The 15,596-nt window shown below is 49.3% G+C and overlaps 1 long non-coding RNA gene across 1 annotated transcript in view; it reads right to left on the bottom strand.

Moving 5' to 3' along the window:
* Positions 1 to 15,596, bottom strand: part of LOC102146056 (uncharacterized) — a 185,038-nt gene that overhangs the window by 166,572 nt on the left and 2,870 nt on the right. The gene's annotated exons all lie outside the window — the stretch shown is intronic.

Here is a 15,596-nt window from a genome sequence, read left to right as displayed (position 1 = left end):
CACCAGGCCCCCCTCCAACACTGTGGACTGCATTTCCACACGAGATTTGGAGAGGACAAACACCACTCACCACGCCCCCCTCCAACACTGTGGACTGCATTTCCACACGAGATTTGGAGAGGACAAACATCACTCACCAGGTCCACCTCCAACACTGTGGACTGCATTTCCACATGAGATTTGGAGAGGACAAATACCCAAATCATATCATTCTAGCCTTAGACCCCTACATTTCATGTCCTTCTCACATTTCAAAATACAATTATGTATTTGCAATAGCCTCCCAAAGCCTTAGCTCATTCATTAAATCAAAAGTGCCAAGCCCGAAGTCTCATCTGGAGTGCCTTCCACCCATGAGCCTAGGAGGTCAAAAACAAATTATATACTCCTAAGATACAATAGTGGTACAGGAATTGAGTGTACATTCCCATTCCAAAAGGGAGAAATTGGCCAAAGGAAAGGGTCAGCAGGCCCACACAAGTCTGTAACGGCAGGGCAGTCATTAAATTTTAAAGCTCCAAAACAATCTCATTTGACTCCACATCCTGCATCCTGGTGTGAGGGCTGGGCTTCCAAGGCCTTGGATAGTCCCACCCCTGTGGCTTCCCTGGATGCAGCCCACATGGCTGCTCTCACACGTTGGAGTTGGGTGCCTGCAGCTTTTCCACACTTGAGGTTGCAAGCTGCCAGTGGCTCTACCGTTCTTGGGTCTGGAGGGTGGAGATCCCCTTCCCACAACTGCATTCAGCAGCTGAGCAATCCTGCATTTCCCCTCCGTATTGCCCTAGTAGAGGTTCTCTATGGAGGCTCTGTCCCTGTGGCAGGCTTCTGCTTGGGCACCCAGGCTTTTCCTTACATTCTCTGGAATCTAAGTGGGAGCTGCCAAACCTCTTTCACTCTTGCATTCTGTGCACCTGCAGTCTTAACACCATATGGAAGCTGCCAATGTATATGGCAGCTTGTGCTCTCAAAAGCAGCAGCCCAAGCTATACCTGGGCCCCTTTGAGCTGATGTTGGAGCCAGAGTGGCCAGGATACAGGGAACAGTGTCCTGAGGTTGTACAAGGCAGCAGGGCCCTGGGCCTGCCCCACAGAACCATTCTTTCCTCCTAGTCCTCTGGGCTTGTGATGGGAGGGGCTGCCTTGGCAATCTCTGAAATGTGCTTTCAAGGCCTTTTTCCCATTGTCTTGGACATTAGCACTAGGCTCCCTTTTAGTCATGCTAATCTCTCTAGCAAATGGTTGCTTAATGGCCTGATTGTATTCTTGTCTTGAAAATGCTTTTTCTTTCTCTGCCACACAGCTAGGCTGCAAATTTTCCAAACTTTTATGCATTAATTCTCTTTCAAATATAAGTTGCAACTTTAAGTCATTTCTTTGCTTCCCTAACTGTAGGTTGTTAAAAGCAGCCAGGCTGCCTCTTGAACACTTTGCTGCTTACAAATTTCTTCTATCAGGCTGGACACAGTGGCTCATGCCTATAATCCTCCACTTTGGGAAGCCAAGGTGGGCAGATCAGTTGAGATCAGGAGTTTGAGACCAGCCCGGCCAACATGGTAAGGCCCCATCTCTACTACAAATACAAAAATTAGCCAAACACAGTGGTGGGTGCCTGTAATCCCAGCTACTTGGGAGGCTGAGGCAGGAGAATCGCTTGAATCCAGGAGGCAGAGGTTGCAGTTAGCCAAGATCATGCCACTGGACTCTAGCCTGGACAACAGAGCAAGACTCCATCTCAAACAACAACAACAACAACAACAACAAAAAACCAGAATTTCTTCTACCAGATACCCTAAGTCATCATTCTTAAGGTCAAATTCCACAGATCCCTAGGGCATGGACACAATGCAGCCAAGCTCTTTGCTAACGGATAACAAGGGTGACATTTGCTCCAGTTCCCAATAAGTTCCTCATTTCCATCTGAGACCTCGTCAGCCTGGCCTTCATTGTCCATATCACTATCAGCATTTTGTCACAACCATTTAACCAGTCTCAAAGAAGTTCCAAACTTTCCTTTATCTTCCTGTCTTCTTTGGAGCCCTCCAAACTCTTACAATCTCTGCCTGTTACCCAGTTCCAAAGTTGCTTCCACATTTTCAGGTATCTTTATCATAACACCCCCCTCTTTGGTACCAAGTTTCTATATTAGTCGGTTCTTGGAATGCTATTAAGAAATAGCTAAGGCTGAGTAATATATAAAGAAAATAGTTTTAATTGCCTCAGGGTTCTGCAGGTTATACAGGAAGCATGGTGTCGGCATCTGCTCCTGGTGAGGGCCTCAAGAAGCTTCAGTCATGGTGGAAGGTGAAGGGGGAACAGGCATGTCACACGGTGAAAGCAGGAGTGAGAGTAAGAAGGGGCAGATGCCACATTCTTTTAAACAACCAGCTCTCATGTGAACCACCAGAGCAAGAATTCATTCCTCACCAAGGGGATAGTGCTAAGCTATTCATGAGGGATCCACCCCATGACCCAAATGCCTCCCACCAGGCCCCACCTCCAACAATGGAGGTTACATTTCAATATGAGATTTTGAGGGGAAAAATATCAAACCATATCAATAAGAAGAAGAGAAACAGCCAGTCACAGTGGCTCACACCTGTAATCCCAGCACTTTGGGAGGCCAAAGCAGGTGGATACCCTGAGCCCAGGAGTTCGAGACCAGCCTGGGCAATATGGTGAAACTCCATCTTTACCAAAAATACAAAAAATTAGCCAGGTGTGGTGGCATGCACCCATAGGCCCAGCTACTCGGGAGGCTAAGATGAGAGGATCACCTGAGCCTGGGAGGTGGAGGTTGCAGTGAGTCAAGATGGCACCACTGAACTCCAACCTGGGTAACAAAGTGCGACTTTGTGAAAGAGAACAAAAAGAAAGAGAAGATAGAGAAGGAAGAAGAAGAGGAGGAGGGAGACAAGACTAAGAAAAGGAAAGGAGGCAATTAGAGAAGCAGGGAGGGAAAAAAGGAGAGAGGGAGGTTAGTTGATAAACATCTAAAGGGGCATTCTACTTTAAGACTAGAATTATCTTGGCTTACTTCTTTTCCAGTGAACAAAATATACTCTGGTTTGTTTGTTTTATTAAAGGGTCTAAAAATGTTTTCCTTTCTTACACAGTTCACATTGAATATCATTCTTTTTCTCACTGAATATATTATCGAAACTCAATTCTACAAGGCCTAAATTATTTCCTTTAATTTCAAATTTAGCTTTTAATGACACATTCACACAGCTCAAAATTCAAAAAGTAACAAAAGAGTAAAGGATGCTTTTACCAGCTGTTTCTACTTAAAAAAAAGAAAAAAGAAAAAAAAAAGAAAGATAGCAGAGGGCCGGGCACAGGGGCTCGTGCCTGTAATCCCCACCCTTTGGGAGGCAGGAGGATCATTTCAGCCCAGGAGTTCAAGACCAGCCTGGGCAACACAGTGACACCTTATCTCTACCAAAAATTTGAAAATTCACTGGGCATTGTGGCATGCACCTGTGGTCCCAGCTACTCAGGAGGCTGAAGCAGGAGGATCACTTAAGCCTGGAAGGTCAGGGCTCCATTGAACTATGATTGTACCACTGCACTCCAGCCTGGATGACAGAGTGAGACCCTGTGTCCAAGAAACAAAAAAGACAACAGAGGAATATTTTCCCTCCAACTTTTGTTGAATGTCTTTGATTATTACTTGTCGTTGACCACAGAGAATTAAAAAAGAAACAAGTGGCTGGGCACAGCGGCTCACACCTGTAACCTCTGCACTTTGGGAGGCCTAGGAAGGTAGATTGCTGGAGCTCAGGAGTTCAAGACCAGCCTGGGCAACCTGGTGAAACCCTATCTCTACCAAAAATACAAAAAATTAGCCAGGCATGGTGGCACATGCCTATGGTCCCAACTACTCAGGGGGCTGAGATGAGAGGATCGCTTGGACCCTGGGAGGCGGAGATTGCAGCGAGCAGAGATCGTGCTACTACACTCACCTGGGTGGCAGAGTGAGACGCCATCTCAAAAAAATAAAATACACAAATGAAGCTCTCCACCAATATTGGTCCTGGGGAGGCTGGCCTCTGTCATCACCAACCATGCCAGGACAGGAAGAAAAAATCACGGTTGGACCATCAGACACAATCCACCATCCACAGGCAATTAGTACACAGAGCCAGCACTGTGTGACATGTTATGTTTAAAACTCTGAGCCCAGCATTAGGCCTGTCTTTTTAGTATATTTATGTTGATTTAAGTTACTTGATAATCACTGACTCAGTATGGTTTAAAGAAAATCAAAGCCACTGACTCTTTAAGTCTATGGAGCATTTGCTGATCCCAGTAACTGTATATAATTGTCAAATTTCCAATCTCTGAAATGACCCTTTAGACACATACTGATGGGGTAGGCTGTTGAACTTTTGCAAAGAACCCTTAACCTTCTGCAGAAACAGTGTCAAATACAGGCTTGGGGAATGAGCTGGTCCACTCTAGCGCCCCCGCCTCCTGACCACGCCAGGCACCTAAGAAGCTGCTCAATCACTACAATTTCAGGTGCTATTAGCTTGCCAAGTGCTTTTCATCTCTTAAGGGCTGCCCTAGGACCCAGGGATAAACCAGGAATGTTGTATCTTTTATTCCATTATTTTAAGGATAAATTACTGCTTCGTCAAATTTGTTATGTCCAGATGGGGTATGCAGAAACCCCTGTGTTTCAATTACCGTCAATACTGCATCTCATTTCTAGGATTTAAGTGTAGTTTGGGAACATCAAAATCCTTTTCAAACTCTGGGATTTGCCTTGAAATTGTTAACATCTTTCTCTGTTAAAACAAAAATTAATTTCACTAAACTGCTAAAATAAGCCTGAGCAATCTAGAACCCCGCGGAAGATTGCACAGGTATTGAAATTCATTTTCAGAGAGGCCTGCAGGTGGCGCCATAAGCAAACGGTCTTACCCTCGCCCACCACCCTACTCTCCCCAGAATTAAAAAACGAGGAAAACAGGAAGATCTTAGCTCACATGGTAAAGGGGAGGAGAGCCTAGGAAAACTACAGATTCGTAAACTATCGTATAGAATCGTGCTGCCATAATAAAAAATTCAGTAATTAAAATATTGATTATGGAATTGCCTGCTTCCTTTGTATTAAATATGTGCAGTTTATAGGCAATGTGTTTATAAATAAATATATTTTCAGTTGACTCTTTTATGATACCATAATAACAGCCCAATACTCATTTGTGTGTTAAACGTGTTCTTTAACAAAATTATACATTTACTATTGCAATGTAACTAGCTGGGTTTTCAGCCTTCGTCTAATTTTCCAGAATGGTATTTCTGCAGTGCTAACATTCTCTGCTTAATCACTCCAATAAAAACAGTGAATTTCTTTGTAATGCAATTTGTAAGCAATAAACATGATTGAGAATGCAGTATTTGCTGTCGACTATGTTTAACACGGGGTTTTAATTTAGTGGGTAATTATTCATTTGGTAGACACTTTTTCCATTCACATTTATTTTCCCTGCTCTTAAGAAAGTTCGCAAGTTTGGAGAACCTTGGAAAACCAGGGTTGTGGCGTATTTGATGTAAGCCAGAGTTTGATACAGATGTTACCGCAAGAGAACATTTTTTTTTTTATCTGCTAAAGACAGGAGGTCACATTAACTCGTAATACAGACACATAAAAATGTGATTATGGGTTCTAAACAGAACGCAGTAGGCTCCTAGTTAACACAATGAGATTTCTAGGAAGTGATGCATAAATTCTTCAAAAATGACACATTTCTCACGTTCCATTCCAATTAAATTACTGAGGCAGCTAACAGCCATGAGCACAAAGTACGGGATAAAATGAGGGTTTGCTTCTTGTAACTGTGTCTCTGTGAAAGTATATTTTTATGAGAAGCAGTTAATATTAAGCTATTATTTTTCAGCTGTGCTGGAAGGGATGTCTTGAGCCTTTCTTGTCGCGCTCTCCCTAGAAGAGCCTCCCCCTTTGTTTCTTGGGTTTGCTGATAGGAAGAGCGCGTTGCTCCACCGGCCACCGCCTTCACCTGGGGCTTTGGAGTGAAAGGGACCAGCCCAGGAAGGGGTCCCCAGCGCCAGTCCCCAAGGGTGGGTCTAATCGCTACCCAGAGGCCCTCAGCCAGGAGATTCAAAGGCGGGAGGCGGCCCCTCTGCTCCGCTCCCCCTACCCGCAGCGCCTGGCCGGGACGGGAGGTGCGGGGCTGGCCCCCACTAGCGATCCGCGAACACGCAGGGCCCGTCCTCCACGCCCAGCTCAGGCCTCGGGGACACGAGCGCCCCGCGGCTGCGCGGCGTGGGAGGGGGTTCCGACAGCCTGCGGAGCCCAGCCCCACTCTCCCCAGACCCGCTCGCAGCAAGAGGGGTTCAGGGCTGTTCCCCCGGGAAGGAGGCCCGAAGAGCGGGGAGCCGCCGGGCGGGGTGGGGCGGGAGGGGGCGTCGCAAGACAAAAGGATGTGAGGCTTTAAATTCAAAAAGATGTTTTGAAAGCCACGCGCTGGGGTTTGAAAGGCGCTGGGAGGACGGCGGCAGAGCGATCCCAATCAGAAATGCGATTTGAAGTCCTAATGAACTTGATTGCGTGAACATTTATAATCCCCCATGGCCCTAAATGAAATCAGATATAATAAGAAGATACAGGGAAGGGAGTGTTTACAGCCGACGCCGGGCGGCCGCGGGACGGGGAGATGCGGCCCCGGTATTGATGTCGAAAATGATGGATAACGCGGGAATGGCAAATATACTATTTGTCTAATGGCTCGGCAATTAAATTCCCCTGTAAATGACCCATGCCTCATTTCATCCTAATCTATGGAATTTTGATTGAATTCGTCAGCTCTAATTGAAAAATACTGCACTTTAATGTCTGCATTGCAGTTTCAGGACGAGAGTGGTTTTAATGAGACAGTGCCCCCATGACCCGGGAATATTTGAGACTTTTATTCGGAATTTAAAGCCAGGAGATTGCTCGACTGAGCCCTGAGATTTCCTCTCCTGTATCCACGTCCATCCATCTCCAGACGCGATTTAATAAACGCACTTGAGGATAAATGCGCCCCCGACCCTCGCGCCGACGTGTTACCCCACGGGCGCCCCTCCTCGGAATAAGGGACGGCGGAGGCCGGGGCGGCGCGGGGGTTGGGGGACTCCGAAGAAGGTCCTGGCCCCTCCCCGGCCCAAGCTTCCCTGCCCTCCCTGCCACCCTGGTCCCCAGGCACTGTCGCGAACCCCAGCCTCCGCCTTCCCTAGGCCAAACCTAGGTGACCTCCCTGGACGAGGAGGCCTGGCTGCCTGCCACCCGCTCACCGGGAGAAGAGACTCGCGCACTCGAAGGGGCCGGGCCCCGACGTGCTTTATATGCAAATGGCGAGGCGAAGCCATCCCTGAGAAATTAGCTACTTGCTGAAGCATATTTACTAGATTGAAATGAGTTAAAGAGAAACATTTTAAGTCGTGCAAACGAGATAATTGGGCCGCATTAAAGCTGGAAATGTTTGCTCCTTTCAAAAAAAAAAAAAACCGCCGAAGGAGGAAGACAACAGTAAAAGGAAGCGTAGAAATGAAGCCCCGGCTGGTCAGAGACCGGAAATCCGGTAGTGCACGGGATGGGTTCCCTCAAGGATCTCGGAGGGGATACCCGGACCTGGGAGGACCTGAAGGCAGCGCCACTCCCGCCCCGGCGCGCGCGGCCCAGTTCCCTCATTGCAAGGGGCCGATCCCCACCGCGGCCCGCAGGGGGCGCGCTCAAGCCAAGGTCCCGCGGCGAGAACGGTGTCCGGTGGGAGCCAAGGGGGAGGCCAGCCCTAGGTCCTTGGCCGGCAGTTCGGGTCCCGCTCCCAACTTCGCCCCTCTCCGTCCCCCCACGCTCCATCGCCAGCGGTGTTCAAAACTCTGATGGCATGGGGGGTTAAGGGGGTGGCCCTGGGGAGACCGAGTGTGGGGGCAAGCAGGAGGCCTAGGTGCACGCGTTGCCTCTCCCCGGCCCACAAGAATGTAGCTGAGGTTTTGCACACATATTTAAAGTAAAATAATCCAAAAAATGACAGAAAAGCCTTCTCCCTGGGAAGGCCATGCCTGGCGCCCTGGCGATGCCAGACTTGGTGCTGAGAGCAAACGGCGGAGGGAGGACTCTCCAGGGCCGGGGCCTCCGTCTCGGTTCGTGCAATGGGAATGGCGCTGTGCCCACCCAGTAGAGGCGCTCGCGGGCTCTCCTTTCCCGGGAGAGGCATCGTGTGTTGTGAAATGTCACACTGCGTCCTGTTCCATTGGGTGGCCTGTGATCTGTTTTTAGATGTTCCAGAGGCCGGACGCAGTGCCTCACGCCTGTAATCCCAGCACTTTGGGAGGCCGAGACAGGTGGATCACTTGAGGTCAGGAGTTCGAGACCAGCCTGGCCAACATGGCGAAACCCTGTCTCTACTAAAAATACAAAAATGAACCGGGCGTGGTGGCACGTGCCTGTAATTCCAGCTACTTGGGAGGCTAAGGCAGGAGAATCACTTGGACCTGGGAGACAGAGGTTGCAGTGAGCTGAGATCATGCCACTGCATTCCAGCCTTGGTGTCAGAGTGAGACTCTGTCTCAAAAATTAATTAATCAATTAATAATAAATAAATGCCCCAGAATCTGGTGCCCAGAGGCTGCCCTCCTACGGATACTCTCACTCCGAGAGCACAGGCTTTTGCCCCTGGCTGGCCCGCGCTCCCCAAGCTCCCTGCAGCGTGCTTGCTCCTGCAGCTGCCTTCCTGAGCATCCTCTCTGGGCCAGGCTCCCGGCCCACGTGTGCTACACGATCGAGTTCAGTGCCCAGTGCCCACATCAACTCGTGCTATATTAATTATCCCCGTTTGGGGGACACAGTCAAGCCGCTGGTGGAGGAGAGCGGGGATTCCCGCCCACTAGGCAAATGGAACTGCAGAGGAAGAGTGGCCTCAGCTGCAGCCCAGGACCCTCAGGCCCAGATGTCCGAGGTCTTCCTATCTATCCCCTTCCAGGACCTGCTCAGGGTGAGGCAGAGCCTGGAGAACCTTACCTGGATTCTATAAGGAAGCCGAGGCGGGTTTTCTAAGATCACCTCCAAAATCTGACAGTATTTCTTACACCTTCAGCAATCATGGAGGTCTGATTTTATTTCCCCATCGTTTATGACAAAGGCTTCTCTGGTGGCCTGGGTGTTTAAAATGAAAAGAAACTGGAGATCTTTTTCCTGTCCAACTATAGGCGTGAGAAAGACATACCTCTCAGCCCTTCTGACCCCTGGGGATGGACAGTCGGATCCTACCCTGGATTCCAGAGCCCAGCCAGCGTCCACCGCGGATGCCATTTCTTACGTGGTGCATAGGGGGCGCTCCGGGTGCTTGAGCGCCCTGCACACCCACGAGGATCTTCAGGTTAATACTTCAGAAATTGTGAAGCCTTAAATAAAACTGTTTCCTGCCATTCCCTCATTAACTATAAAATCTATAATACTTATTTGAGTTACGTTTACAGATATGAATAACCTTGTTAGACAGCTAAAAATATAATGTAAAACTACATTATGAAGTTCACTTCATTTTAAAGTATAAATTTCCAAATAACTTACAATATGGGGAATGAACTGAATGTGAAACTTTTTTGGTTAAACTTTAAAAAGTCTCTCATCTCTTAAGGTTTCCAGGATTGTCTTGTTTGTGCTTTAACTGGGTCTATAAGAAACTAGAGAACAAGGGGAAATTGATAATAATAACTAAGAGAGAGACTAGGAATATCACGGTAACAATTAGATTCTACAACATTCACCTCCATAAAATAAGGAGATGGGGAGGGAATGAAGTTGGGTAAGTAGAAGAAGAAAGTCCCTGAACTCAATGAAGGTATCAAAGTTGGTCACATGATATCCAGTCCAATCATCGTCATTTTCTGAGCCATGATCAGTTGCAGCTCCTTCTAAAGCTTCAGTGTTCATTATTGTCACAGACTTCAGGGAACAGGTGTGTCCAGGTGGAGACAAGCCAGATAGCTTCTGACTTTGGTTCATTTCCCATACTAGTTTTTCTCATATGCCCAGAAGGAAAGCTGGGAGGCAGAGGGCCTGGAAGAGGCCCATTCACAAAGTCACTGTCAGCGGTGGCTGCTGTGCTGTGGCCTGGTCACACTAGGTATCTGACACACAGGGGACCCCCCCAGAACCAGCCCCCAGCTCCTCTTCTGGTGTCAATGGCTGTGTCCCCTGCAGATAGCAATTGCCCGCCTTCATGTGTGGGTGTAAAGGAACCGCAGGGAAATGACATACGGTCCTGTGAATGACTTCCCCCTGCAGGGGTGTTTTAAAGTCACTGTGCAGAACAAATACTAGATAGCAAGTCTGAACACCTTTTCTTTAACTCCGTGTTCATTATTTGGAGAGAAAAAAAAAAACCACTCACTATACACACACACACACACACACACGGACACACACACACACGGACAACATGCCCCATACAAAATGTTTTCATTTCCTACAAAACCCAGAAATGTCCTCTAGGAATGTCTGAGAGGCAGCATTCTGGATTCCAGCAATTTTCTGGATTCTTCCCACTGTGACTCAAAGAATTAATCGCTCCTCATTCCCTCAGTTTCCTATTTATTTCACACGCACTCTAGCAGTTTTTGGTCACTAGCTGGAAATACTTTAGGATCTTTGGATTTGTTCTCTGACCTCACTCTTGGTTCCCTCTTTTTCTAAAGCTTGGGAACTTCAGGCCACACCCATAGGGAGACATAATTGTTTGCAGCAAAGTCATGCAAATTGAGTTATCCGTATTTTTTCCCATGATAAATGGAAGAAACTCAAAGGTTTCAAAGGCCAAGGAGGTCACCATTCCCACTTATTTCTGCAATCACCAAGAAGGGGCTGTGTACTTAAAGAACCTGACGCACTGGGAACAATTGCAGATCTAAAAACAAAGAGGCTCTCCTTCCTGTGAACTCAGCCCAACCTTCTCGGGCAGTGGCAGAGAATGATCAGGAGGTGTGACTTAACTGTGGAACTGCTGGAGATGGCCCCAGCCTACCTTGCATTTCTCATGGCTCAGGAGCTGGCTCAGCCTCTTGTGAGACCATGACCTCACAGCCCACCTTGGAGCCCAGGATAGATGAGGGTTCCAAGAGCCTGAAGTGGGTGGGGGCAGTTGAGTCTGTGGTCACTGGCTCTGGTTCTCCAGGACTTTCAAGTGTCTCAAACAAGAGCAAAGATCTACCCTGGGATGCTCCTCCAATATGGAAATATGTCTGCCCCAGGCGGTTTCGGGGCAAGTGTTCTTTTCTCTGATTCTGTAAACCTGGTGCCCTACTTTAAGTGAAGTGATCGTGTTTACTTTCTTTAAAGGATGGGAATCTGTTGCCCTCACTTTTTTGTAAACAGAATGGACCCCCCACCACCTCGCATCAGCGCACACTCCCCTCCTGTTCTCTCCTGGGAAGAGTCAGTCAGTTAGGGCGACTTTCCTGAGGAGCTTTCTCTGACAGGCACAGGGGTCCTTTGGAGCAATGTCAGTGGGGCTAGACACACCTACCCTTGAGTTTTCCAGATGAGCTTATTTCTGAGTGGCGTTTTCTGGGAATTCCAATGACTTTCGCCCGGGACTTCCACCTGGTGACAGAGGCCATTCCAATTCTCCCTCCCCGTTTAATCAACATCTCTCCTTTCCATTCATACCCAACCCCGTACCCCTGTCTTGCGACATTCTTTTCAGGAGGAGGAAATAACCAGAGCAAATTCAGGCTCTGCTTTGCAGGATTTTCTGGAAGAAGAAACAGTTCTTGCTACAGCAATCACTGCTCATTTGGTCCCAGAAGAAGTTAAAGGTGGAGGGGTGCCCCTGTTGTGGAAGGCTGTTGATTCAACACCCTTCTGCTCCCTCCAGCGCGGTTTCTAAAGGGTTAAATGCATGCCCTCCGGGCAGACCGCATCCTCTTTAAAATACTACGCCCCTGAAGGAGGTCGGGGCCATCGTGGAGGCAGCGGCTGGGGACTTGGTTTGGGGTGTCCAAGAGTCTCGGGGGGTTCCAGCCTCCAGGGAAGATTCATAGGGTCCATGGCCTGCCTCTCCTAGACACACGGTCTCCTGGCGAGCATTGGAAGCTCGTGGGGCCCACAGCTGAGCGCCGGCCATCGTCCCTGGCCTGCTGCTTCTTCCTCCGTGTGTTGGACGCTGACTGCGTCCAGCCCAGGCCCATTGCGACGCGCCCGCAGCCTTCCAGTACAAGGCAGGCGGGATGCGGCGCCCGCACGGTAGCGGACCCGGGCTCCTCAGGAGGGCTGCTCGAGAGGCCGTCCCGAAGGTCCCCAGCCCAGGCCAGTGCGCACCCCCTCACCCCTCGGTGCCCTCTGCCCGGCTCCCAGGCCGCGGTTCACGCGGTCCGGGGATTAGCATCTCTGTGAAGTCCCACAAACAATGCCTGCTGTGCGGGAGATGAAAGCCGGACTCCGGGTGGCAGGGCGCATTTGAAGTCCCCGAAAGGTGGGGCCTCGGGAATCGAGGGAGCAGATGGGAGGAGATAAAGCCAGGTGAGAAGCGCCTGGCGGCCGGCGTCTCCCTCACCAAACACTCCAGGGGCTGGGGTTCGCCAACACGCGGCCTCCAGAACCCCGGCAGGAGTCAGATCCGGACGGGACACGAGGGGACACCACTTCCATCCGCACCCCTGGCCTCTGCCCGCACAACTGCAGCCCTTGAGCCCGAGTCTCCAGCCTGGCCTCTGCCTGGTGCTCCCTCTTCCCAGGCTGGGAGCCCCGGGGCGGGCGTATGCCTCAGTCCCCACGGAGAATCTCCCTTTGCCTGGCTAGGTGCTCCCAGAGAGACGTGTGGTGAGCGCGGGCGCTGGGCTTCCAGGACGAAGGCGATGGGCGATCAGTTATCCCCAGTGGTCTTGAACTCCCCAGCCTCAATCGTTAGGGCTGCTCTGAAAAAGAACTAGGACACCCGCAAGCGCCCTCGGACATCTGGATCCCGGCCGGGGGAGCCGAGCTCCGCGTGGAGTTGGGGTAGTCCTGGGCTCCAAGCGTAGGCAACGCGCACCCGGGTGCGCAGTCAGCGCCACAGCGCCCGCCCCCCCCAGGGACTCCGGGGCTGTGCAGAATTCCATCCCCACCTTCCTGTCCCCAGATCCCACGAGGGCTCGCCTCGCGGGCCTAGCGGCTGTGGCTCCTCCTGTTCCTCGTCGCTGGAGTGGAGAGGGTGGCGCAGGTGTAAAGGTCACGTTTCCCAGCCTTCAGGCCTGCGGATAACATTTTCCAACTCCCAGGAGGAAATGAAGAAGAAGAAGAAGAAAAACCCTCCCCTTCACATTTCTATTTTGCAGTTGTTTTGTTTCTGCTACTTTGAGGGTGGGGGACAAAAAGCAAAGTTTCTACATAAGAATGTCGCAGCACACACAGTCCCGCAAAGTGTTTCTTCTTCAGGGCGCTTTAGAAAACCCCCTGTCCTGCTTTCTGCATGGTCAAGGAGCAGAATAATGAAACCAAAGACTTTTATTTTATAAACCACTTGATCTTTGCTTGGGAAACTCTATTAATTGAATGGGTTTGCCTTTTTTGCCAGTCCCCTTTATCATTATTTATGGGCTTTAAATTGTTTAAAGTTCCCTTGACGTTCAATTTACAAGTTTGGGGACTTTTTTTGTTCTGCCTTTTGTCCTGGAGAAAGACATCGTGTTGGAAGTGCTTTGAAAAGCCAAACATGAGAGGTTGGCAATGAAAGGGAAGCGGGCGAGATCCCTTTTAATTCCGTCCTGTTGGTGAATGGCTCTTTTACATAATTGCAGGAGCTATTTCAAAGCCAGCCAAGGGCTGACTTCACTTAGAACCACATGGAGTCTATTTTGGGCTTTCAGATTAAAAAAAAAAAAAAAAAAAAAAAAGCTGAATAAAATGTTTAAAAAGATGAGGCTTCAATGCTTTCTGCTACTTGCAAATTGGTGTGTCTGATGGGGAATTTTACACAAGCACCCCTTTGTAAGTGCGTCCGGGCCTCGGGAGGGACTGTTCAGGGTTAGCTGGGTGTGAATCCCAATTGCCCTTCCATAAATAAAACCCATCCCAAGTTATTTCCCAACTATTGCCAGGAGCAAGAGCTGTGGCAATGACCAAACGATCGGGCTTCTCAAAATCCCTGTAAATAAAAACAACTCGGTTGCCCGAGAAACCAGCCTGTCGCCTAGGACTGGGCGACTGGCGGGAGCGCCAGACCCGCGAGGCCCGCAGGATTCCCCGCGTCCTCCGAGACCACGGGCGCCCACACCGTATCCTCTCCACGACCACCCGCGACCTCAACTCTGGCGGCGGCAGCGAAGGGCGCGATTCGCGGTGCTTCCTCCTCCAGACTGGGTTGGGCTGGGCTGGGCAGGCCAGCACAAGTTTGCTGCATGAATATTCATTTACTTGTGCGTTTTCTATTTCACCCTCAACCTTCATACATCTGCATGCAAGTGCAGACTGGGACAACCCCGAAGCGAGGGGCCAACTTAATTACCATCACTTTTTCGGAATGTCTGAGGTTTTAAGTGGCATAATCTGAACCTGACACTAGCCTAGCACCTGTCGAGTAAAGTGCCCAGGGGCTGAGCTATCTTCATCTGGGTGGGGGGGAAGAGGGGAGGGAAGTTCACGAAGTTAACTGGAGTTGGAGGACCCAGTTCTCCCTTCGGGTGCGCCCTTCATTTTTCCTAATTGGAGGGGGGAGGGGATAAAGTTGCAAACATCTGTGCCCGGTGATTTTCCCGCGCAGACTGGGCCGAGCTGAGTCACGGAGGACTCTGCAGTTTGAGGCTGTTACGAGCTAAGGCAGGTAGGAATCCGGAGGATGGATAAGCCATGTATCTGTCGCTCCTGTCCATAAATCTCTCTGAGGATCCGAGAAAACTCTAAAGGCTTTTATTATCCGCAGTCCCCACGCTCTGAACGCTTTGCAGGTAGCTGAGGTGCCCCGAATGAGTCTTGTTAATCACGCCGAAACACAAGGATCCTTTTACGACACGAACAGTCGTTTTCTAAGCAGTTAAGCATTAGATGAGAAAGTATTACTGCATTGCATTTGCGAAAAAAGCACTAGTAAATAAAATTCATATTGATGAGAATTATCTGAACTCACTAACAAAAGATTAGTATTATAACCCCTGCAGTCAATACTTTCTATGGCAATTTATGGGTGCAAATAATATGCCATCAAATTATTTCAAGTGTAGCTATAATTCGACGGACCTAAATCTACTTGCTGAACTTTAAATGTAGAATAATCACCAAAATAATCAAAGGAATCCCTGTCTCTCGGAGGGTAATTAGGCGACAAAAGTCCCTAGAACAATATTTTTGGGGCGAAATAGCAAAGTGCATGGCAAACCTGCGTAGGTAAAATGAATAACAGCTTACCCCGGCTTGCCAGTGGCAAGCCGGAAGGGCCCCGGCTGTAGCCACGTAAATCAAGGAAGGAGTGGAGCGTTTCTTAGTATTCAAAAAACAAGGTAATGGCACCCAAGGCTGTGTTACTGTAACTATCTCATAATGAGAGGGAGTATTTATTATGCTCATAAAGATATCAGCCTTTTGCCCTGGGATTCGATTTTTTTTCTTTTTCT

Source organism: Macaca fascicularis, chromosome 12 (assembly GCF_037993035.2).
Source record: "Macaca fascicularis isolate 582-1 chromosome 12, T2T-MFA8v1.1".
In the NCBI taxonomy this organism is placed as follows: domain Eukaryota; kingdom Metazoa; phylum Chordata; class Mammalia; order Primates; family Cercopithecidae; genus Macaca; species Macaca fascicularis.
The sequence above is the reverse complement of the archived record's forward strand: the minus strand, read 5'-3'. Positions and strand labels throughout refer to the sequence as shown.